The following is a 24,114-nucleotide window of genomic DNA, read 5'->3' as shown; positions in this document are numbered from 1 at the left end:
GAAGGACCAACTTTATGACAGAGAATGAGAGGTAAAGTCCAAGTGGGTCAGAAACTACGTAGATACTAAAATGCAGTGAGAAAGATAGGGTAGAAACACACCAGAAGCCTGAGATGTTTGTCCCGTGTTGGGGCGGAAGTTCTTGTGCCTCTGTGTTACCCGACATATTGATGGTATCGTCTATTTTATTTTACTTTATTTTATCTTATTTTTGTTTTGGTTGACTCTATGGTATATGAATATGCCCATTTTCATTCCCTATTAACTTCTATCTGTTTGGGCTTTGTTGTTTTTGTTTTGTTTTGGTTAGAATTACCCAGACAATTGATTCCAAAATATACCTTGAGACCCAGATACTGATTGCTTTGGCAGAGTCCGAAGTCTATTATTTTCAAATCTCAAGTATCCAACTGATTTATATCCAGCAGTGTAATTGCAGATTTTCACTAGAGCAGAATATTGTGGAAGCAAAATAAAAAGTGATGAGAAAAGAGAGGGTGACCATGCCAGATGTCTTTTGGGTTCTTAACTTGATACCATGTAACCCTGCATAAACCTTAACAATGACAATGACTTCTGTGTGGGTGTTGATGTAAAGGTGAAAGGACTTGATTTAGCTCTCTGCTGATGACTGGATGTCCTCTGAATGCCCTGACAAGCGATGTCCAGAGTCTGATGTTAAATACTTCCCCTCTCCCCCCAAATAAAAGTCTAATGAAGAAACCTAGTGAACTAACTGTTGTCTTCTTTTCTCTCTCTCTCGTTGGGGTAGAAAATGGGTGATGATTTGACAAAAATTCAAAGAGGAAGAGGAATTGTTGATCTCAAGAGAAACCTGAAGAATCCATATCTCTAAATGTTTCCTATCACCTGGCTTATGTATGGGACTGATACTTCTCCAGGGGCAGTCAGGAATCTACCATAAGTCAGCTTTAGCCCTCAGGTTATACTCCTGAGCCCATACCAAGCATTTTCACCTTGTAGGTATCTGAAGAGGACTTGAAGCACTTACCGATGAAGATAAAAAATGACAGCCTTCAGTATGGATCATACCTCAACATAAAGAAAACAAAAATCCTCACAACTGGACCAATAAGCAATTATGATAAATGGAGAAAAGATTGAAGTCGTCAAGGATTTCATTTTACTTGGATACATAATCAACATCTCTGGAAGCAGCAGTCAAGAAATAAACGATGTATTGCATTGGGCAAATCTGCTGCAAAAGACCTCTTTAGAGTGTTCAAAGGCAAAGATGTCACTTTGAGGACTAAGGTGTGCCTGACCCAAGCCATGGTACTTTCAGTCCCCTCATTTGTATGCAAAAGCCTTATTCAGACAATGAATAAGGAATACTGAAGAAGAACTGATGCCTTTTAATCATGACATTGATGAAGAATATTGAATATACTATGGACTGCCAGAGGAACAAACAAATCTGCCTTTGAAAAAATACAGCCAGTATGCTCCTTAGAAATGAGGATGGTGAGACTTCATCTCACTTGCTTTGGACATGTTATCAGGAGGGACCAATCCATGGAGAAGGACATTGTGCTTGGTAAAGTAGAGGGTCAGCAAAAGAGAGGAAGACCCTCAATGAGGTGGATTAATGCAGTGGCTGCAAAGGTAGGCTCAAGTACAGCAATGATTGTGAGGATGACACAGGACCGGGCAGAGTTCTGTTGTACATAGGGTCACTATGAGTTGGAACTGACTAGATGGCACCTAACAGCCACAATATGTATCTGGAATGGTTCCTAGAGGAAGATGTGAGACTTCTGAGAAGTCACTTTGAGAAAGCCCTCAATGTGAGGAGCAGGAGGAGGAGTTCCCTGCAGTTGGTTAAAAGTCACGGTAGTCTGAGTATGGAAACCATGGCAGTGGCCATTCTGGGGCCTGGATGGGAATCAGGGTCCTCTGAGCACCAGGTGGCAAGAGTAAGGCTAGAGCTTGAGGTGGATGGTATAGAAAGACAGGCAGGGTGTGGAAGTTGTTGGTCGCTTAGTGGGAGGAAAATGAATGTGCCAGCCTTATCTAAGCTGTTGAACTGACAGAGATCTCCATCACTAGCTAAGTAATGTTGAGCAAACCTTAAATGTCTGTCTGCTTTCTCATTTATAAACTGAAGGAACTAATACCTAGTTCATAGGATTGTATGAGAATCAGGTAGTGTAATAAATATAAATTGCTGAGCTTAACATCTGGTACTACCAAATAACAAGAAAGTGTCATAAGGAAGAAAATATTTCTCATTCTTTCATTTACAAGTTTACATCCTGAAATTTTTATGTAATTTTAATTTTAATTTAATTTACATTTTATTACATCCCTGCAGATGAACACATAAAGCAATTTTGGAATTTCTCACCTTCAAGATAAGTCTATATATATATGTATAAAATAATTTAATGATTTGGTATGAAGATCGTACTATAAAATACTTTTGTGGCCTACTTTTTCTCCTTATTTATAGTATTTTATGAACATTTTCTTATATCAGCAAATTGTCTTCAAAGGCACAACTTTTATCAGCAATGTAGTATTTATTTGAATGAACAATTTACCCAAAAACCAAGGTTGCTTCTAATTAAAGAAGATAGTCAAGTTAATAGTTATTCTTACATTATTACTTAATTTCAAGTATTAAAACCCCCTCCAAACACCTGGACAAAATCAAAAGCTCTAGTTATTGTCTCAGACTTGCTACTTACTAAAAATGAATACCAGAAATAATGGATAGCAACATCTTACGGAAGGTAGATTTCATCACAGGAGTGCCTGTGTATGTACTGAATGTGGACAGAGAGGAAGAAGAAGAAAACCTCAAGTGTCAAGTGGTCCGCTGTGGCATCCCCAAATTTCAGGCCTGCTTTTTTTTTTTTCATAGCTTAATTGTATATCAACCAACCAACAAATTGCTGTTGAGTGGACCTTGACCCATGACCATCCCGTTTGTGTCAGAGTAGAACTGTGCTCTGTAGAGTTTTCAATGGTTTATCTTTCTAAAGTAGATCAGCAGGCCTTTCTTCTTAAGCACCTCTGGGTGGACTTGAACTTCCAAGCTTTCAGGTAGCAGCCAAGTATATTAACCATTTACACTACCCAGGGACTCCAGTTGTACCTCAGGAACACCTTAAGGGCTCATACTACTTGGCTTTCTATCCTGGATTCAGCATTAACAAGCCATGTGGCTTTTGGCAAGTTAACTACCATCTTGATGCATCGGTTTCTTCCTCTGTAAACTGGGGATACTAATAATACTTACCTGTGAGATTATTGTGAAGATTAAATTAATTAATAAGTGTAAAATTCTTACAACAGCACCTGGCATGTGGTAAGTTTATAGTAAATGTCAGCAATTATTATTTAATAATTTGAGGAAAGCTATGAAACCTCAACCCACAAAAACACATCTATTCACACACTCTAAATCTTGCCTATAACGTACCCCAAGCAGTACACACTATGAATCCTGGCAGTACACGTATCTCTTGCCTTTGCTCAGGAGACGCCATGGAGCTGAGACTGTTCAAGGATTTGTCAGCCCCACAGCAATGTGAGACAGGAGAAACCTCCAGCCTGAAGCCTGACCCACAGATCTGGGACCTGCCAGCCTCTACAACCACATGAACAATTTCCTTGAGATGAATCTCTCTCTTCCTGTATACATGCATACATACACACACGCACCTACCTATATTTATATATACACGCGTCACAGGTTTTGCTTCTCTACAGAACCCAGTCTAAGACAGTTGCTTTTACACTTAAGTTTTGGGTTTTTTTCTTTTTTTTCATTTTATCCAATTCTAACATTTCTCTCGCCATTAAGAATGTAACCAAATTTTGAAGAAGAAATATGTTGGCACAAAATTATTAGAGTACCTGTTGCTGCTAAGTTAGCTGTGGTGTTTACTTGGCTCCGACTATGTCCTAGGGAGGGAATCACTTCTTTTAATTATGTTGAAACATAAACTACCGAAATAGCTCCTGTCCTATTGTTACAACATAGGAAAACCTCTCTGAGTTCTCAGTTCAGTTAGAAGACAAATGACTTGGGGGTGCCTTGAGACATGCAGTTGCCTCTGGCCCGGAGGGCATGTAACCCTGTTAAACCCAACCCAAAGTTATTGCAGCTGAATTAAACCCCCAGACACTCCTGACACTGTGCTGGACGTGGCCATGAAAAGGACTTAATAGCTGCTTTCAGGCTGCTCATAATCTGGCTCCAAGCCGTGGAGGAAAGCGTTTACCCAAACTGGGTGCTAAGCTTTCCACTGAAGAGGTATTTGGTAGAACATGTGAGTGTCTGCTATGGAACGGCTGTCATTTTAAAACTTAGTAAAGGCAAAAACCAAAGCCGTTGCTGTTGAGTCCAGCTCTTTTGATCCCATGTGTTACAGAATAGAAGAGCTCCACGGAGTTTTTGGAACTGCTCCATGGGGTATGCCTGGCTGTAATTTCTGTGGGAGCAGATTACCAGAACTTTCTTTTGCAGGGCCGCTGGGTGGGCTTGAACTGCCAAACTTTCGGTTGGTAGTCAGACATAGTTTGTGCCACCCACGGGCAGGGCTCCATTGAGAGAAACAAGAAATACAAAACCTAGTTTGAGCCAAAAAGATATATTGGAAGACGTGAGTCTGTTTCATAGCAGACCATTTCGCCATATACATCAATTTCTGCCTCTCTCTGGGCTACCTTTACCTTTCTATGGGTCACCTTCTATTTCTCTCTGGGGTCTCTTGTCCATGACTTTGTTGGAACAGCTACATCATCCTTCTCTGCATACCAGTTCATCTGCTGTTTGGTGTGTGTGGCAGGATATGGCTTCTGTAGGACTCATCGGTGTTTTATCAGTTGAGATATCAACTGAGACAAGTTAATATCAATCTTGATTTCAGAAGCCTGAAAAAAAGGATTCAGTTGAACTTCACCCACGGTCCATGGTTCCTCCTGTTGCAGCCCACTCTGCCCAGTGAGAGGCAGGTACCCATCACTGGAGGATCCATCCTGATGGTGGGAGATGAAGAGCTACCTAAGAAGACAACTGTTGAACCAAATGATGAAGCCGAGATCTGATCCTGCCCTAAGTCATTGGGGGTGGGAGGGCGGGGGTGAGATAAACCTAAAACGATAGCTGAGCAATCAACTCCAATTCATGGTGACCCCATGTGTGTCAGAGGATAACTGTGCTCCACAGGGTTTTTAAGGGCTGATTTTTGGAAGTAGATCACCAGGCCTTTCTTCCAAGGCACCCCTGGGTAGACTCAAACCTCCAATCTTTTAGGTAGCAGCCAAGTGCAGTTAACTGTTTGCACCACCCAGTGACTCCAACTATTTGGGCATTTAAGCCCCGCCCCACCTTTTTTAAAAAACGAACTAGGTTTAAAGTTTCCTTGAGGCATTTATTTCGGGAGACATTCCTCATTTCCTAGTAAGCTTTTTTTCTTTTTAAGGGATGTGTGAGTAAGAGGTTGCTGTCAAGAACAAGGAAAGCTAGTCAGGTTGAATGTAGACCATAGGGCAAAAGGAACTGTCTTAGTTATCTAGTGCTGCTGTAACAGAAATACCACAGGTGGATGGCTTTAACAAAGAGAAATTTATTTTCCCACATTCTAGTAGGATAGAAGTCCAAATTCAGGGCATCCTCCAGGGAAAGGCTTTCTCTCTGTGTCAGCTCTGGAGGAAGGTCCTTGTCATCATTCTTCCCCTGGACTAGGAGCTTCTCCACACAGGAAACCCCAGGTTCAGGCACTGCTTTCTTGGTGGTATGAGGTCCCCAACTCTTTGTGTGCTTCCCTTTCCTTTCATCTCTTGTAAGATAAAAGGTGGTGTAAGGCAGGCCCCAGGGAAACTGCCCTTACTTTGGATCAGGAGTGTGATCTGAGCAAAGGTGTTACATCCCACCCTAATCTTCTTTAACATAATCCAATCTTGCCTCATTAACCACAGGCAGAGATTAGGATTTACAACATATAGGAAAATTCTATCAATCACAAAATGGAGGACAACCACCCAATACTGGGAATCATGGCCTAACCAAGTTGACATATATTTTAGGGGGACACAACGCAATTCATGACAGGTACCGTTCCTTGTGTTAAAGGTAAACCTCCAAGGGGGAGTGAGGAGTTATTGCTGAAAGTGTGTGGAGTTTCTGATTGGGCTGATGTAAAACTTTTAGAAGGGGTAATGATGATGGTAGCACAACATGGTGAACTTAATTAATGTCACTGAATTGAACACTTAAACACAAGGAACTCCATGCCTTAAGCAAATGGCTCTGGCATCTCCAGAAGTTGAGTATTGGTAACAACGTCTTGGAAAAGGCAGTTTTTAAAGCAAGAAATTTTCCTGACTATAAAGATAAAGATAACTAAGAAAGTGATCCGTATTGATGCTGAGTGTCTCTTTTACCTTAGAGACACATCTTATTTAGACATCTGTACACAAAATGACTCTCGTCCATCTGTCAGCTTGTCGTACTGTGGTGGTCTGTGTGTTGCTGTGATTCTGGAAGCTATGTCATCACTATTTCAATTACCAGCAGGGTCACCCTTGGTGGGCAGGTGTTAGCAGAGCTTCCAGACTAAGACAGATTAGGAAGAAAGGCCCGGCAATCTACTTTCAGAAATTAACCAATGAAAACTGTATGGATCACAACAGAATATTTTGGCCAATATAGTGCTGGAATATGAGCCCTCCAGGTTGGAAGGCTCTCAACATGCACAGTGAGTGACTTAATAATAGACTCCAGCACACCAAGGACTGTGAAGATGGCACAGGTAATATTTCATTCTGTTAATACATAAGGTTGCCATGAGCTGGAGCTGACTTGACAGCAACTAAGAACAATAAGCATACAATCAGCTAGCACATATTTTCAGTACCTGTATTGGACGTTGTAAGGACTCTTTGCCCATAATGAACATTCTTGAATTTTGTGGGTCTCTGAAGCCCTGGTGGTGCAGTGTTTAAGATCTACAGCTGCTAACCAAAAGGTTGGGAGCTCTAATCCACCAGCTGCTCCTTGGAAATGCTAGGGGGCAGTTCTACTCTGTTCTATACTGTTGCTAGGAGTTGGAATCTACTCGACGGCAACGGGTTTGATTTTTTTCAGTTTGTTTCATCCTCAGAATCTTGTCTAACCCGCAGCCCAGGTCTCTGTAGCTCTCTGATTGGTCTGTTTCCCTCTGTTCCCTTTGATATGAAATCCAGCTTTCCTCAGTCCTCTTGGCCACCCAAGGAAGTTCGTATTTTCTATTGGAGTTCTCATTTTTTACAAACACACACCTACTTTTAAAGAGAATAATTCTTCAACTTTGTATCTCTAGCAGCTTGGAATCAACATAGTCTCTCTGTCCCAGAAAATTTTTCTCTAAGGCACTGGACAGATTTCATTTCTCTGGGACTGATTTCTTGCATTTAACAAATTAGGATATATTAACTTCCTTGGTCTGCTGTACCAAATACCACAAACTGGGTGGCTTAAAACAACAGAAATGTATTCTCTCACTGTACTGGTGCCCAGATATCCAAGATTAAGGTTGCCAGCAGGGTCATGCTCCTTCCAAAGGTTCTAGCAAAGAATCTTCCCTTGTCTTTCCCAGCTTCTGGGGGTTGCTGACAATTCTTGGCATTCCTTGGCTTATGGCAGCATCACTCCAGTCTCTGCTGACACCTTGACCTTGGTTCAACAGGAGTTTGGTGGAGTAACCTAATTGTCACATCACTGGAGAATTCTGTACCCCCAGACATAATTTTCTGCTTTCGCCTTTTCCAGCGACTCTTCTATTTGCAAATAATAATAATAATAAAATCAAATGGACTCAAGCAAATAGAACTTGGTTGCTTAATAGGAATAAAAAGAGCTGATATCTGTGTGCCATTTAAGGATTCCACAAGCACCAAATATCACAACAACCCCATCATATTTATTGCTTGCACATGAGTTAAGCAATGTGCTATATGGTAGAGATGTAGTGGAGAACCAAATATTTGGGAGAAAAAACAGCATGTGTGTAAATATAAACAAACACACAAAAAAACCGTTGCTGTTGAGTCAATTCTGACCCACAGCGACATTAAGGACAGGGTTGAACTGCCCCACAGGGTTTACAAGGAGCAGCTGGTGGATTCAAATTGCCGACCTTTTGGTTAGCAGCCGTATCTCTTAACCACTGCACCACCAGGGCTCCAATATAATGACTTATAATTGTGGTAAGTGCCATGAATCTAAAGAATAGGGCTTTTACAAGAAAAATGAACAGGGCTAGTTTGAGAAAATATCATTGGTATTGAGAAACCAGGAAGGACTCTACAAGGAAATGGCATTTATCTCGAGGCTGGAGCATGAGAAGGCGTTAGCAACACGAAGAATACGGGGAGTGCATCCAGGCTTAGGAGCTGTGAGTGAGATGGCATCTGGGCAAGGCAACACAGGGTGTTCAAGCAAATGAGAGAAGACCACCATGAGCAAGGGGAGAGAGGTTCAAGGGGAACCTGGTGAGGTAGGCGGGGCCAGTCCATGCACAGCCTTAAAAGTCACGGTCAGGACTTTGGGTTCCTTCTATGAGCAATGTAAACCCTCTGGCATGTTTTGGGCAGCAGAGTGGAATTTGATTTGTGTTTCTAACATACTGCAAGCCATCAAGATTGTCTTATGGATGCCTTTGGAGCTCATGTGGAATAGGACTCTCCCTTCTTCCAAGACCAAGAGCTCACAGGCTGTTCAGTTGCTAGGTTCCTGGCATTGCCCGTTGTTGTTGTTATTTGCGATGTAGTCCATTCCAATACATGGTGACCCCATGTGTGCAGAGTGGCATTATGCTCCAAGGGCTTTCAAGGCTCTGATATTTTGGAAGCAGATCTCCAAGCTGGTCTTCCTAGATTCTCTCGGTGGGGTCGAACTGCCAATCTTTAGGCTAGTAGTTCAGTACTTAATCCAGCTCCAACTATTCCATTTCCAGGGCTGCTAGGCCTGATAAGAGAGATGGGCCTACCAGGGATGAATTTCTGATGCACAAGACATTTTGATTTTTTTTTTTTTTGAGTTGTAAAAGCCCCTGGTTTATCACTTTTCTAATCTGGCCAGAGGTACTGAAAGGGGGAAATAGAAAGAAAAACCTTTAGAAATTGTAACACGTAAAAAAAAAAAAAAAAAAAAACCTAGGTGAGAAATATAGATCTAAGTGAAATGTGTTGAAACCTATCTACTTTATTTAGCAAGGATCATTTCAAATAGGGACTTTTTAAATATTTTGCATCAAATTAGCTTTTTAAGTTTTAGACATCCCTAGGTGTTGAAAAGTATGGATGATGCCTTGAGCTATTGAAATTTTATTTTTGATTGATCAAAACTGTCTGGTTTTGGAGATACCCCATGGTAACAAACTATTAGAAATGCTTTTTTCCCCTCTCTTTTGGTTGCTTTGAAAGTGCAGCCATCCTCTGAAGATCAGTACCCTGGCCTTTGTACATGATCCGTAGGGCATGTTAACTCAAATAACGCAAATAATCTATTTCCCACGTATTCTTAATACAAACTGAATGTTCAAAACCAAAAAACCCAAACCCTTTGCTGGTTTTGAGGAGGTTGGACATGTGATTATCAGGAGGAAGTGTGTTCTAAGAAGAGGGAACAGCCAGTGCAAAAGTCCCAAGGTAGGAGCGTGTTGCCATGTTCCAGGAGGAGCAAGAAGGCTAATGGACAAGAGTGAGCAGGTTAGGAAAGGTAACTGGCCTGGGTGGTCAGGGGACAGAAGGCTATGTTGCCCATAAAGTACAGTGTAGATACTTTAGCTTTTACTCCACGTGAAATGGTAAATTACTAGAGGGTTTTGAGCATAAGGATTTTACAAAATCTTGATATTTCTGCTCTTGGCTTGGAATCACTTTGCATTTATAAAAGTGTCAAATTCATCAGACTTTAGCAACCAGCTACATAAAAATGTGCTAATGGCTGAAGAAAGAAGCCCTGGTGGCATAGTGGTTAAGTGCTCAGCTGATAACCAAAAGATCGGCGGTTCAAACCTACCAGCCGCTCTGTGGGGGAAAAGACCTGGCAATCTGATTCTGTAAAGATTTGAGCCTAGGAAGCCCTTTGGAGCAGCTCTACTCTGTCCTGTAAGGTTGCTATGTGTCAACAGCATACAACAACTAACAATGGCTGAAGATATTATCAGAGGAGTACCATCCTTTTCCTACGCAGTGGGAATTCCCAATATTAAAACCAGTTGCCATCCAGTTGATTCTGACTCATGGCGACCCCGTGTGTGTCAGAATAGAACAGTGCTCCACAGGGTTTTCAGCGGCTAATTTTTGGAAGTAGATTGAAAGGCCTTTTTCTGAGGTGCCTCTGGGTGGACTCAAACCTTCAACCTTTTGGTTACTGATTAGCATGTTAACAGTTTGTACCACCCAAGGGCTGTTGTTGTGTGCCATGGAGTAGATTCTGACTCTATTGGACTGAGTAGAACTGCCCTATGGGGTTTCCTAGGCTGTAATCTTTACAGGAGCAGCTGGCCAGGTCCTTTTACCTGAAGAGCCACTGATGGGTTTGATCTGCCAACCTTTCAGTTAGCAGCTGGGCATTTAACCATTATGCCAGCAGGGGTCTTTACCCAGGCACCAGGGGACATTTTAAGAAGGCCTGGTGGCACAACATTTAAGTGGTTGGCTACCAACCAAAAGATTAATGTTTGAAAACCAGTAGAGGCTCTGTCGGAGAAAAGATCTGGTGATCTGCTCCCGTAAAGATGACAAGCAAGAGTGGCATCACCAGAAGGGTGCTGGGGTGTGTGTGTGGACAACACTGGGTGACACTGTCAGAGGGGGTGACACTAAAATGACTGTCCATAAAGTTTTTGTACAGTGTTTCAACAGAAATTTATTATTTTTTATAAAAATATTCCTGTAGTTATAACAACAAAAAACATTTTTCATAAGCCCAGCTTACATGTATCAATACACTTACAAGGCTAAAACTTCTAATGTGCTCTAGTCAGCACTGTCTTTATTACCCAATTACAATGATGCTTTGAATCCCATAGTTTTGTCTGCACACACTATAAGCACGCACTGTTGATTTAGTTGGTCCTGGTGTTTCTATAGTCACTGACTTTGTCAAATTTTCTGGTGTTTTAGCTACAATATAGGGTTGCTATGAGTCGGAATTGACTCAACGACACTGGGTTTGGTTTTTGGTTTTTATTGTGGTAATGAGCATGGCGGTGACACCATGAATTACTGTACTAGGTGACACCATGAATTACTGTACTGGGTGACACCAATCCTAGTGACACTATTACAGCCTAGGAAACCCTATAGGGAAGTTCTGTTCTGTTCTATAGGGCCACTGTAAGTTGGAATTGACTCAACAGCATACAATAACAACATTAGGGGGCATATTTACTCATTCACTGCGCAATGAGTGCTTAATATGGACTTGCCTGTTTTATTTTGCATATGTCACAGTTTGGCTTAGGAGTTTTATATGAATGTTATTCAGGTTAGGTTCAAAAACAAATAAATTAAGAAAAAAAAAAAGGCATTAAATTTTGGCTTCTTTTAATAGCCCAAAGCATTTTTGCCCAGGCATGGACCAATAATCTGAAATATGCCTCCAAAAATGAAGGGCACAGAGAGACTGAAGAAAGAGGCAGGCAATTCCAGTGTGGCAGCAAAGGAGTTTATTAGGGAGACTTACATACAAGGCGACCCCTGGGCAGCTGCAGGACCAAAGCAGATCTCAGCACCCTGCAGTGGGAGGGCAGGGGTTTTATAGTGGTGGTGGACAATAGTGGTTTTCTGCCAGGGGCTTACATAAGAATATAAGCTGTAGTGAACTAGTAGGCCACATGAGGGCCCCCATGTTCAGCCTTACAAAGTCTGTTTCCCCTTCAGTCTACCTCTTGTGGCCAGCTTTTGCAATCTGGCGTGCTCCCCTTCTTGTGCTGTAGTACAAGAGACCTCGTTCCCTCCCCACCAAAAACAGATATAGAAGTGGGTTTGGCCAGGTGCCGTGTGGTGCCCATGCATGTGCAAGAGGCAGAGAAAATTATTGTGTACCCAGAACAAGGGGAAGGATTCTTGATAAGGAGAAGGAACAGCGAGAGGGAAGTCAACTCAATTCCCAGCCTCCTTATCGGACAATGTTCTGGGCCCAAGGCCTTCAGTTAGGCAGCCTGGATGGGAGATGTGGAGGCAGACCATTCTCGCACCAATTTTATTGTGAAATATTAATTTTAACAGATTTGAGTACATGGTAGAAAAAAATTTTGCAAACTTTGGCTTATTAAACTATGACTTATCTTCTGATTTACAACTTTGGCCATAATTCCTAGATTTTTCTGAGTAACATGTTTATTATTGTGATTTCCAAACATTCTTTAACAGAAGATTTTATTTACTCGTTAAGAAAGCGCCTGTATTCAACTGCTTGGAGTTTTTGTTCCCAATTTTGTTATTAATTTCTAGCTTTACTGTAACATTTAGAAAATGTGACTTCTATTATTCCAAATTTTTAGAATTTATTGTTTTTAATGAAGGAATGTATATGCATGTTTGTGTGTGTTCTATTTCTAATAATTTTTAAAAAGATATATTGTGACTTCCAAGTCATTGCCAGTGAATCAGTTCATTCTGATAACTGGTAAACGAAATGAGACAATCAAGAATTTATTCTGTTTTTTTTTTTTTTTTCTATATGAAATGAGTTTAGTGTTAAGAGTGCCATATGAAATACAGAACGAAAAATTAAATTCTAATTTCAGAGAAGCAACAAGTAACTTTTTAGTATACATATGTTAAAACATTGTACTTACATTAAAAAATACTATTTTTCTGAAATTTAAACTTAACTAGGCATCCTGTTTTATTTTTGTTTTTCTAAATCTGACAACTGTATTCAGGGTAACCAATAGAGTTGATGGAGAGTTTTCTCTTTAGAGAAATATTACAGGTAAGTAATGAGGAAAGAATGAGAATATAAGATACCACCATTTTGCAAACTTTAATGAATTACTGAAAGTTATGGATTAAATTATGCTCCCCCAAAAAACATGTGTTGTGAATCCTAACCTCTATGCCTGTGTTATAATTTCACTTGGAAATGGGTTGTCTTTGTTATGTTAATGAGGCAGGATTAGTAAAGGGTGTATCTTGAGTTAATCTATTTTGAGATATAAAAGAGGTTAAACAAGTGAGTGAGATGGGGTAAGATAGATGTCAAGACACATGGAGAGTTCCAAGGAACCAGGAAGCAGAAGCTGAAGAGACAATAACATTCCTTCAGATCTGACAGAAAAACAAAACATTCCACTAGACCCAGTGTTCTAAATTTGTACTTCCAGCCTCCTAAACTGTAAGGGAATAAATTTCTGTTTGTTAAAGTCATACACTTTTGGTATTTCTGTTATAGCAGCACTAGATAACTGAGACATGAGTATAGGAAAAGGTCATCCGTGTATGTTAACATCCACAAGAAGACACAATCACACTTTATTTGCCTTGTGATTTCTGTATACAGACGATGACCTTTCTAAACATCGGTAGCCTTTAGTACACTTCAACTTTCACTTTGTTGTATGCACAAAGTATGTGACTGAGATAAATACTAGGGTCTGCTCACTCAGTGCAGGGAATCTAATAAGAGACACTAGCACCAAGTTGGGGCCCCAAAGGGGTACAACCTCAGTGGAAAGATAAATAAGAAAAATAAAAATGAGAAAGAAAAAGAAAAATCTCTCACACAAAAGGATACAGCCAAGCAGCTGGATTATCTTGACTGTGTCGACAGGGACAGATGAGAAAAAATTCTTCACTGAAAATTTAAATGAAAACTTAGCCCTCACATGAGATTATGGCTTGGATTCACATAACATACATGCTCCAAAAACAAAAAGCAATTCTTTCAAAAGCATACATGAACACCCCCTGAAGGAAAACAAATTCAGTCTGTGACTTGAAGTATTAGCACCGATAAAACTACAAACAAAACGAGGAGCTCAAAACAAAAATTGAAAGACACACAAGTGAATAAGTCACCATGAGGCAAAGCTAGCAGACACAACAGACTTTAAAAATATTTAACAGAATTATCAGACACAAAAGATAAAATAATGGTGTCCAATGTTTAAATAAATAAAAAGGGAGTTATAAAAGATGAGAAAGGAACAGAAGTATAAAATATCAGGAAAGAAGAGTCTAGGAATAGTAAGCTAGAATTACCAGATATGACAATAAAGATAAAATTAAAAACAAAATTAATGCATTTGATGCAGCTAAAGAGAGAATTGGTGAACTGGAAGATAATTCTATTGAAATTATCCAGAATGTAGTCCACAGGGATATACAGGGGATAGTATAAGAAGCGAACAATATTGAGTATAGCATGGACTGCCAGAATGAACAAATCTGTTTTGAAAGAAGTACAGCCAAAATGCTCTTTAAAAGCAAGGATGGTGTCTTAGTCACATTAAGGAACCAAAATTGCTCCACTCACTAAAGAATGCACTGAAACATGTCCTTCAAGCAGAAAGAAAACGATACCATATGGAAACTTGGCAAAGCAACAAAGAAAGAAGAGTAAAGAAAGGATAAATACACAATTAAATATCAAGCAAATATTGGCTTTATAGATCAAAAATGATAACAATATCTTGGAAAAGCTAAAGTATATGCAAAATAAAAATGTAATATAGTACATAAGTTAGACTATGATAAATGGTGTTAAAGTAGTCTAAGCTTCTTCCATCATCAGGATGAGATAAAAATATTTATTTATAATGGACTTTATTCGACCAAGAGTATATGTTTAAATCGCCAGGCCATCTCTTAAAACAATGCTAAAATAATGTAAAGCTATCAAGGTATCAGAGAGGAGTCATGGAATATTAAAAAAAAAAAAAAAAAAACTTAATCCATAGGAGACAGGAAAATGAAAACAAGAAGACGGTAAATATGAAATCAAGCAATGAGTTTTTTCCTTAAATGAAAATAGACTTACTATTTCAATTAAAAAGCAAAATTATCAGACTTGATCAAAACACAGTTAGATAGCTGCCATCCAGTCAAATCCAGCTCATGGTGAATTTATGTACAACAAAATGAAATGTTGCCCAATTCTGCATCATCCTTATGCTCACCATCATGTTTGAGTCCACCATTGTGGCTATGATGCTAATCCTCTCAACAAGGGTCTCTTTTGCCTTTGTTGACCCTCTACTTCACCGAAAATGATGTCCTCCACTGGCTATTAATCCTTCCTGATGACATATCGAGAGCAAGAGAGTCAGACAATGTTCTGTGGTGATCCATAAGGTTTTCATTAATTTTTATCAGTAGATCACCAGGCATTTCTTCCTAGTCTTAGTCTGGAAGCTCCTCTGAAACTTATCAACCATGGGTGACCCTGCTGGTATATGAAATACTAGTGGCATAGCTTGCAACATCATAGGAGAGCACAAGCTGCTACAGTACAACAAAATGACAGACAGGTGGTGGAAAACACAATTGCATGCTGCTTATAAGAGATACATTAAATTTAAACATTCAGTAAGTAAAATTATGGAAAAAATATTCTATTCAAACTATTAAAAAAAGAAGCTGGTTGTCATGGATTGAGTTATGTCCCTCCCAAAATGTATCAATTTGGCTGGGCCATGATTCCCGGTATTGTGTGATTTTCCTATATGCTGTAAATCCTGCCTCCATGATGTTAATGACTCATAGCGACCCTATAGGACAGGGTAGAACTGTCCCATAGAGTTTCCAAGGAGCGCCTGGTGGATTCCAACTGCTGACCTTTTGGTTTGCAGCCATAGCACTTAACCACTACTTCACCAGGGTTTCCATGAGTTGGAATCAACTCGATGGCAGTGGGTTTGGTTTTTTGGGTTTATGATGTTAATGAGGGAGCATGGGTGGCAATTGTGTTAGTGAGGCAGGGCTCAATCTACAAGACTGGATTGTGTCCTGAGGCAATCTCTTGAGATATGAAAAAAGAGAAGCCAGCCAAGAGATGGGGGACCTCATACCATCAAGAAAGTAGTGCTGGAAGGAGAGCCCATCTTTGGACCACCAAGAAAGCAGTGCTGGGAGCACAGCCTGTCCTTTGGACCTGAAGTCCCTATGCAGGGAAGGTCCTAGTCCAGGAGAAGATTGATGAGAAGGCCGACAGAGAGAGAAAACCTTCCCCTGGAGCTGATGCCCTGAATTTGGACTTTAGCCTATTTTATTGTGAGGAAATAAATTTCTCTTTGTTAAAGCCATCTGCTTGTGGTATTTCTGTTATAGCAGCACTAGATAACTAAGACACTAGTATAATAATGCTAATATCAGACAACAGATTTTAAGGTGCTAAGTATTTTTTTAAAGCTCAAGGGTAATATTTCATAATAATGAAAGAGTTAGTTTACCAGGAAGACCTAAAAATTTTAAGTTTGTGTGCTCTTAATGATCCCTTAATGGTATAACTTCAAAATATATTAAGCATAAATAGAACTAAAAGTATGAACATACCAATCTACAATCATGTTGGGAGTTTTTAACACAATTATCTCAGTAAATGATAGTGTAAGCAGACAAAAATATTATTAAGGATAAAGAATATATGAACAACATGATTGTCAAACAGAATCTATTATACATATTTATACATATAAAACACTGCAACCAGTAACTACAAAATAGTCTTTTGAAGATCAGAGAGACTGTTTACTAATATTGACCATAATGTTAAGCCAAAAAACCAGAATTAACAACCAAAGATTTAATCCTTCAGAGTATTTAATATTATTGCACTGGAAATAAGTTACAAATCAATAATAAAAAGAAAATACAAATATTTTTAAATTAAGAAACACATTTCAAATAACTCATAGATAAAAGGAGAAGTCACATTGGACATTAGAAAATATTTTGAGCTGAATTATAATTTAAAAAATTAAATGCAACCAAATCTGCACACAGAGAGAAAGAGATAGCCATAAGTGCAAATAATTAAAAATGTAGAAGCCTGATAATCAATTACACAAGCATCCATCTTAAGAACATAAAAAAGACTTGCAAATCTGAAAAAAAAAGTATAGAAAGATGGAAATCTTAAAGATAAATCAATAAAATAGAAAACAAAGATACAATAAAGAGGATTGACAAAACCAAAAAGTTGGTGCTTTGAAAAGACTAATCCAATCAATAACTCCTTGTCAGGAATGATCAAGAAAAAAAGAGAAATAAGGCTCAAATAACCAATAACAGGAATAAGAAGAGGGAATATTACAATCACCAATAATGCAGACATTAAAAAGCTGGTTAGAGGATAAAATAACTATATTAGAGGCTATAACAAACTATATTTCAATATATTTAAATGTTTTGATTAAACAGATAAACTTATAAAGTGAACGCTTTTGTAGTCTGATATCTATGGAAGAAATTGAATCCATAATTTTAAACCAACCCACAAAGGAAACTAAGATCAGATGGCTTCACTGGAATATGCTACCAAATGTTTAATTGAGAAATGACACCAATCTTATGCAAACTCTAGCAGAAAATAAGTGTGAAGATTTCTTAACTCATTTAATAAGGCTAACTTAAGTGTGATACCAAATTCTGACAAGAAAACTGTAATAAAAGACAAATTATAATCAAGTCCCTTTCACAACCTAATGCACAAAAACTCTTAAACTATTGTCAAAACAGGTAAATAAATACCTAAAGAGGAGCCGAAATCAACTGCAGTGGGATTTTGGTTTGGCACAAAAACTAAGTTCAGGAGTGCAAGGTTGGTTTAACACTTGAAATCAATGTAAATACCACATTAATAGAAAAAAAAAAAAAAAGGAAAATTACGTGATCATCTCAACAGATGTGAAATAAATCATTTGATAAAATTCAATATTTCATTGATAATAAAAACCCAGGTGACATAATAATAGACGTGAACTTTATTAATTCGTTAAAGGTTATCTACAAAAAAAAAAAACAAATATAATACAAAATGGTGAACTGTTGAAAACTTTTCCGCGAAGACTGAGAAGAAGATAAGTATATCCCTCATTAACATCTCTCTTCATGGCAGTACTGGAGGACCTAACCAGTTCAATAATGGTAGAAAATATAACAACAGTTATTAAGTTAAAAAAAAAAAAAAGAACAACCGTCATTCATAGATGCTAGGTTAGGATGTGTAGAAAATCCAAAAGAATCTAAAAGATTACAATTCCTAAGGGAATTTTTCAAGGTTGCTGGACACAGTTTCAGCATATGAAAACCAATTCTATTTTGACGCCATCAACAATAAATTGGAAAAAAGAACGTACACTTTTCAGTTTACAGTACAATTTATATTGGCATCAGAGCTATCAAATAAATAAAAATAAATCTACCAAAACATGCGCAAGAACTCTATGTAAAAACTAAAGTAAATCTAATAAACGGAGGCGTATACTATGCTCTCGAAGTTAAAGGCTCAATATTATAAAGATGTCATTTATCCCTAATCTGATCTAAAGATTCAATGCAATTTCTATCAAAATCTCAGCAGGTTGCTATTTTGTGTAGAAATTGCCAAATCGATCCTAAAATTATGTGAAAATGCAAAATGCCAAGAGTAGCAAAGCACAAGAACAAAATGTGAAAGTGTATTCTAAAACGGGCTGTTAGGGAATTTGGAAGCTACAATAATTAAGATGGTATGTTAGAATTACAAGGATAGACAAATAGAAAAAAATGTTCAGAATAGACTGGATTTTAGATGCTAACATGGACCTATAGTTAATTTGCTTAAGTGTTTCTGCAGTCATTAGTGCTGTCCACAAAATGTTTTTGACTGTTTTCCTGGGCATGTTATTTTTGGCTCTATAGAGTTTAGGATAATCAATGTAACTGTCAACCGCTAATGACATCAAAACAGGAGCGATGTGTCTTTTCCAGGCTTAAGGTGTAAGAATCATAACTTGGTTCCCCAATCCTGACTGATGGAAAAAATTGTACTTAAAAAGGAACATTGCCATGACAGAAATCTAAAAACTGAAACACTGGCTTAGTGATTATTTGACTGTTTGCAAAACCATTCTTTGAGGCTTGAAAGGTGGCAAGCTGTGTAATGCAATGATGAAACTTTTGCTAAAACTGTTGCCCGTGTTGACTGGGGAACAACTCATGTAACTAATGAAGTTGTAGCTCTAGTGGAAGAAGTTGGGAAACAGAGTGCGATGGTTGATGTTGGCTGCATTTGGCAAGTTATTAAAAAAAAGAGATAAGCTCAGTAAAGATGTGCCAAGTTTTACAAGAGAGATTAAAAATGGAGCAGAAGTATTTCAGAGACTTGTCGTGCAGAAAGAAGCAAACTTTTCAACCTCGCGTGGCAAAAGATAAAACATAGATGGGTCTTGAGCAAAAAAAGAAAAGGGCAATTAACACTCAGCCTTTCAACAAGAGACAAATCAGTGGATTATGGTACCTAAGAGAAAAAATCCAACTGAGTGTGTGGGCTCCACTTAACCTAAATGGGTGGTTCTTCCAATAAAATACAGGGAGTAAATATATTTACTATATATAAAATATATAGTATATAACCAGTAAAACCAATTCCTGTCAAGATGATGCTGACTCATGGCAACACCGCGTGTGTCAAAGTAGAACTCTGCTCCACGTGGTTTTCAGTGGCTGTGATCCTTCAGAAGCAGATCCCCAGACCTTTCTTCCGAAGTGCTCTGAATGGATTCAAACTGCCAACATATGTGTTTACAGCTGAGGGTTTAACTGCTTTTGACACCCAGGGACTCTCTGTCTCTCTCTATATATATACATGGTGGGTGTGACTACTGTAGACCTATGGAATTGGCTAGAGCCAATTAAGTAAAAACTCTATTATGCTTGTAACTGAGCTACATTGTTTTGATGGTGAACTACAAAATCTGATTATTTGATACTCAAAACAACTTCTGAGTCCCCAGATTCCTTGTCTGGGAAGCTGGCTAAGAACCATGTTTAACCCCAGAAGGACTGATCCTCTGATGCCCACTTCAGATGTGGTCAGGGAGAATCACAGAAAGAAAGACTTTTTTCAGAGTGCAAAGATAAAGCCCAAGAAAAGTCAAGAGATGAGGAGGCCCCTTCTAGCCAGAAGCATCAGGGTATATCTAAGGAACATCTGCCTTGCCAAGGGTCCTCGTCACGGCTGCCCCATTTGCCTGCGGAATTGCCTGTACTGCTCGTCTCCCATTGCTCTCTCTCCGTGTACAGGGGTGTTTATTGTGGTTTTCTGGTACTTACCGTTTTGAGCCATGGGGAACACATGTCACATATGGCAGATTTTTTAAGAACGTGAGCCTTCGGATCAGATAAAAGTGAATTAGAAACTCTTCTACTTATTACCTGTGTCAGTTTGGGAGAAGTCATTAAGGTCTTTGAATTCTGGTTTTCTCATCTGTAAAATATAAATTAAAAAAACAACAACAAAAAAACTACTCCACAGAAAAACCCAGTAAAACTGGGAGCAAATGAATATTGGGCATAAAACCTTTAGCACCTGGCATAAAACCTGACACCTAATTGGTGTTCAAAAAAGGTGTATGTGTGTTTCTTTATTCCCTAGACTGCAAGCAGATAACCTAATTTAGCATAATATGCCGGCCGAGCAGGATGAAGAACTAGGACAATTACCAGGCAGGCAGGCTGTGTACTTCATTTCCTGGCTTGTTGAAAGCTACATTTGGTTTTGTGAGGCAAGTCAGTGAAGGCTGAGGAAAGAGCTGATGCTGGCGAAGGAGCTGAACCATCTAATGAAGGTTTGGGCTCAGTTCCTCAGAAGCCACGGTGACCCCTCTATGATTCTGAAGCAAGGTGAGGAAATTGGCACAGGGACCTAACGAGGGTAATGAGTGCCCAGGGGCAATCTCCAAAGTGCGCACCCCCAAAAAAACTTTCAAGATGAGTAGACTTTGATAGAGGTGATGAAAATGAGAAGCCAGCAGGCTGGCCCACTTTCCATTTTCTGCCTTGCCACTTCAACGGCTGTGGGCAGGCTGACAGGTGGCCTTCTGGGGCGCAGCAGAGGTGTCATGTGGGCAGACACGGAGAGCAGTGCTGAAACACGGCTGACGCGGCACAGGCTTTCTGGAGCAGCTCAAGCCCTGTATAGTTTTGTCTTGGACGTATCTCTGGACCTGTGGTGTCGCCTTCTCTGACAGTGGCATCCAGTGTGGTCTATACCTCCTAGTGATATCACTGGTGCCCACCTGGACTTGCACCAGGGGCAAGTGTTCCCCTCTGTCCCCCTCCCTATGCCTCTGAATTGGAAATGTTCAAGTCGGAATCCAGTATGCCAGGAAGATCAGGCTTTGGTATGGTTTGCAGTGCTTCTTCTGCTTTTGCTCTAATGGCGGCAGGTGATGGGGGGTTGGACATGAGAAAATTAAGGTGCTGATTATGTATGTTAAAAAGTTCAGAACTGAGAAAAGCAGGCAGCAAACTTCTGCCTCCAATATTTTCCATTCCTTCTGCCCCATAAGTTGAATGTGCTTGCAGAGAACTGGTTTGCCTTCAAATTATTAATGCTAGACAGGTGAAGGAGACTCATCTAATTAGCATGCTCACTATGACATACACAGAAGGAAAAAGCAGCTTTAAAAGTATGCCTTTGAGGCCTTGACTTGGGGTTTCCATAATTGGATACAAATACGAAGCCCTAGAGGGGAATTACTATGAGATTTAGCATGAGATTATTTAATCACGGATTAAAAAAAGGCAAAATCCTGTGGATGCCAAGAAGCCGCAGGATTTGAAAGCAGAATTGTGGTTACACAAGAAGGAGCTACCACCTGTATTTCCGTACCTTGTTATGGGGAGAGTGGAATTTGTTTATTTAGTCGTGGACCCATCCATTCCCTCATTAGGATGTCATAAAGCACCTACTTTGTGTTACAGAACATGTTGGGCGTGGGGATTGTCTTAGAGACCTAGTGCTGCTGTAACAGAAAGACCACAAGTAGATGGACTTCACAAAGAGAAATTTATTCTTTCACAGTCTAGGAGTCTAGAAGTCCAAATGCAGGGAGCCAGCTCCAGGGGAAGGCTTTCTCTCTCTGTCGGCTCTGGAGGCAGGACTTTGTCATCAATCTTCCCCAGTTGAGGAGCTTGTCAGCGCAGGAACCCTGGGTTTGATTGATGACAAGGACCTTACCCCAGAGCCAGCAGAAAGCGTAAGACTTCCCCTGGAGCTGGCACCCTAAATTCGAACTTTTAGCCTACTAGACAGTGAGAGAATAAATTTCTCTTTGTTAATGCCATCCACTTGTGGTATTTCTGTCATAGCAGCACTAGATGACTAAGACAGAGATACTAAAATGAACTCATTGTCCTCTCTGTTCTTCGGGATAGCCTAGCTAACTGGCCAGAGGTCTACAGGTGAAACAAGATTTATATCTGAAATAAGAGCTGTATTGAGGTATTAACGCAGCGCTAGGGAGGAGTGAGAATTGCTTTCCATGGGAGATGCTTTTTGAGGGGCATCTCAAAGAATGGAAAGAAATTTGACAGGTCACAGGATATAAAGGTGTAATTTCGGCACTGAAAATTCCCTATTGGAGGGAGGTGGTGGTGAGGGGTAAATTCTCAGAAGAAGAGTCCCCAGTTCACACACAATATCCTTAGGGAGAAAATAAAATGCACCCACTGTCTTATCTTTGATGATGATGTCAATGAAGATAATTATGAAGAAGATGAGGAAGAAATGAAAATGATGGTGTTTTATTGTTTTCTGAGTACCTATTAGGCCAGGTACTATTACATCAGACATTTTCTGATTTAATTCTCTCAGCAAATCTTGCTGTTGTTGTTAGTTGCCATTGAGCCTGCTCCAACTCGTGGTAACCTTGTGTGTAACAAAAGGCAACATTGTCCAGTCCTGTGCCATCTTCCCAATCTTTGGTATATTTGAGTCCATCGTTGAGTCTGTTGTGTTAATCCATCTTATTGAAGATTTTCCTAGTTTTCCTTGGCTTTCTACTTTACCAAACAAATCTAGATAGGGACAATTACCATCTGCATCATACAAATAAGGAAACTGATTCTGAAAGAGTTTATGGAACTCCCTTAAAGACCCAATAACTAGTAATTAGATGCAATTCATGATATGAGCTTCACACTCTATGATGTATGTCCTTTTAAAGTCGTAAGCTTGACTAAAACAAACAAAAAATTGCAGTGATCTGAGTTTGCATTATGTTCTAGAGTTGATGGTAGATTTCACTTTGCACACGAACTGTCTCACCCTTTGAAATTAAGTTGTGTGGAGGCCAACATATGTGTCAGGTACTATCCTAGGTACTGTGTGCCAGATGACAGTGTGTCCTGTTTCCTTTACCATATATGGTATTTGGCTGATTTCTGTCCTCTTCTCTGGGGCGGACCCGGCCTTTGAATTCTGCTTGTTAAAAAGCACTGGATGTCAACCAGATTCAAACAGATGGGACTTTTCTTCCTTAAACTCATCAGACAGCTGCGTGAACATAAAGGACACATTCTTCTTTAAATACACTGGCAAATTACTTCTTTTATTTTCTAATTTGTTTAGCATTTGAATGGCTATTGGTAGTTTATAAAGGTCTTCTGGATTCAGATACCTTCCTGGGAATATCTAGCCCTATAGAAGTTTGTAAAATAATAGAACAACAAAAATCCCTTTATCTCCTTCAGCTTTTGAAAAATTAGAACATAATTGACAAATTGTTATAGCCCAGTGGAGCCTACGGAGACAGGACAACTAAACGTAACATGGATTATGGATGGGATCCCAGAGGAGAAAAAAGGACGTTAGGTAAAAACTAAGGCAATCTGAATATAGTTTGGGTTTTGTTAATAGTAATGGATCAGTTTTGGTGCATTAATTGTGATAATATAATAATGTAAGACATTAATAATAGGGTCAACAGTATATGGTATATAAGAACTATGCCTATTCTCTTCATGATTTTTTTTGTAAATCTGTAACTATTCCAATATATATTTTTTAAATCTAAAAACACACAATTGACAGAACAGCTGTTTAACCTCCCATCTAGATGATTCTCTCCAGCCCCTTAACTTGGAGAGTCCCTGGACTTT

At 39.3% G+C, this 24,114-nt stretch overlaps 1 long non-coding RNA gene across 2 annotated transcripts in view; it reads left to right on the top strand.

The window, feature by feature from the left end:
• The window catches only part of LOC111751634 (uncharacterized), a 136,193-nt gene that overhangs the window by 51,759 nt on the left and 60,320 nt on the right, over positions 1-24,114 (top strand). For both annotated transcript variants that reach the window (XR_010317361.1, XR_010317362.1), the window contains exon 2: positions 773-1,626. This is a non-coding gene — a long non-coding RNA (uncharacterized LOC111751634). The remainder of the gene's footprint in view (positions 1-772; positions 1,627-24,114) is intronic.

Source organism: Loxodonta africana, chromosome 13, assembly GCF_030014295.1.
Source record: "Loxodonta africana isolate mLoxAfr1 chromosome 13, mLoxAfr1.hap2, whole genome shotgun sequence".
In the NCBI taxonomy this organism is placed as follows: Eukaryota; Metazoa; Chordata; class Mammalia; order Proboscidea; family Elephantidae; genus Loxodonta; species Loxodonta africana.
Note: the sequence above shows the minus strand (reverse complement) of the source record. Positions and strands in the feature narration are given on the sequence as shown.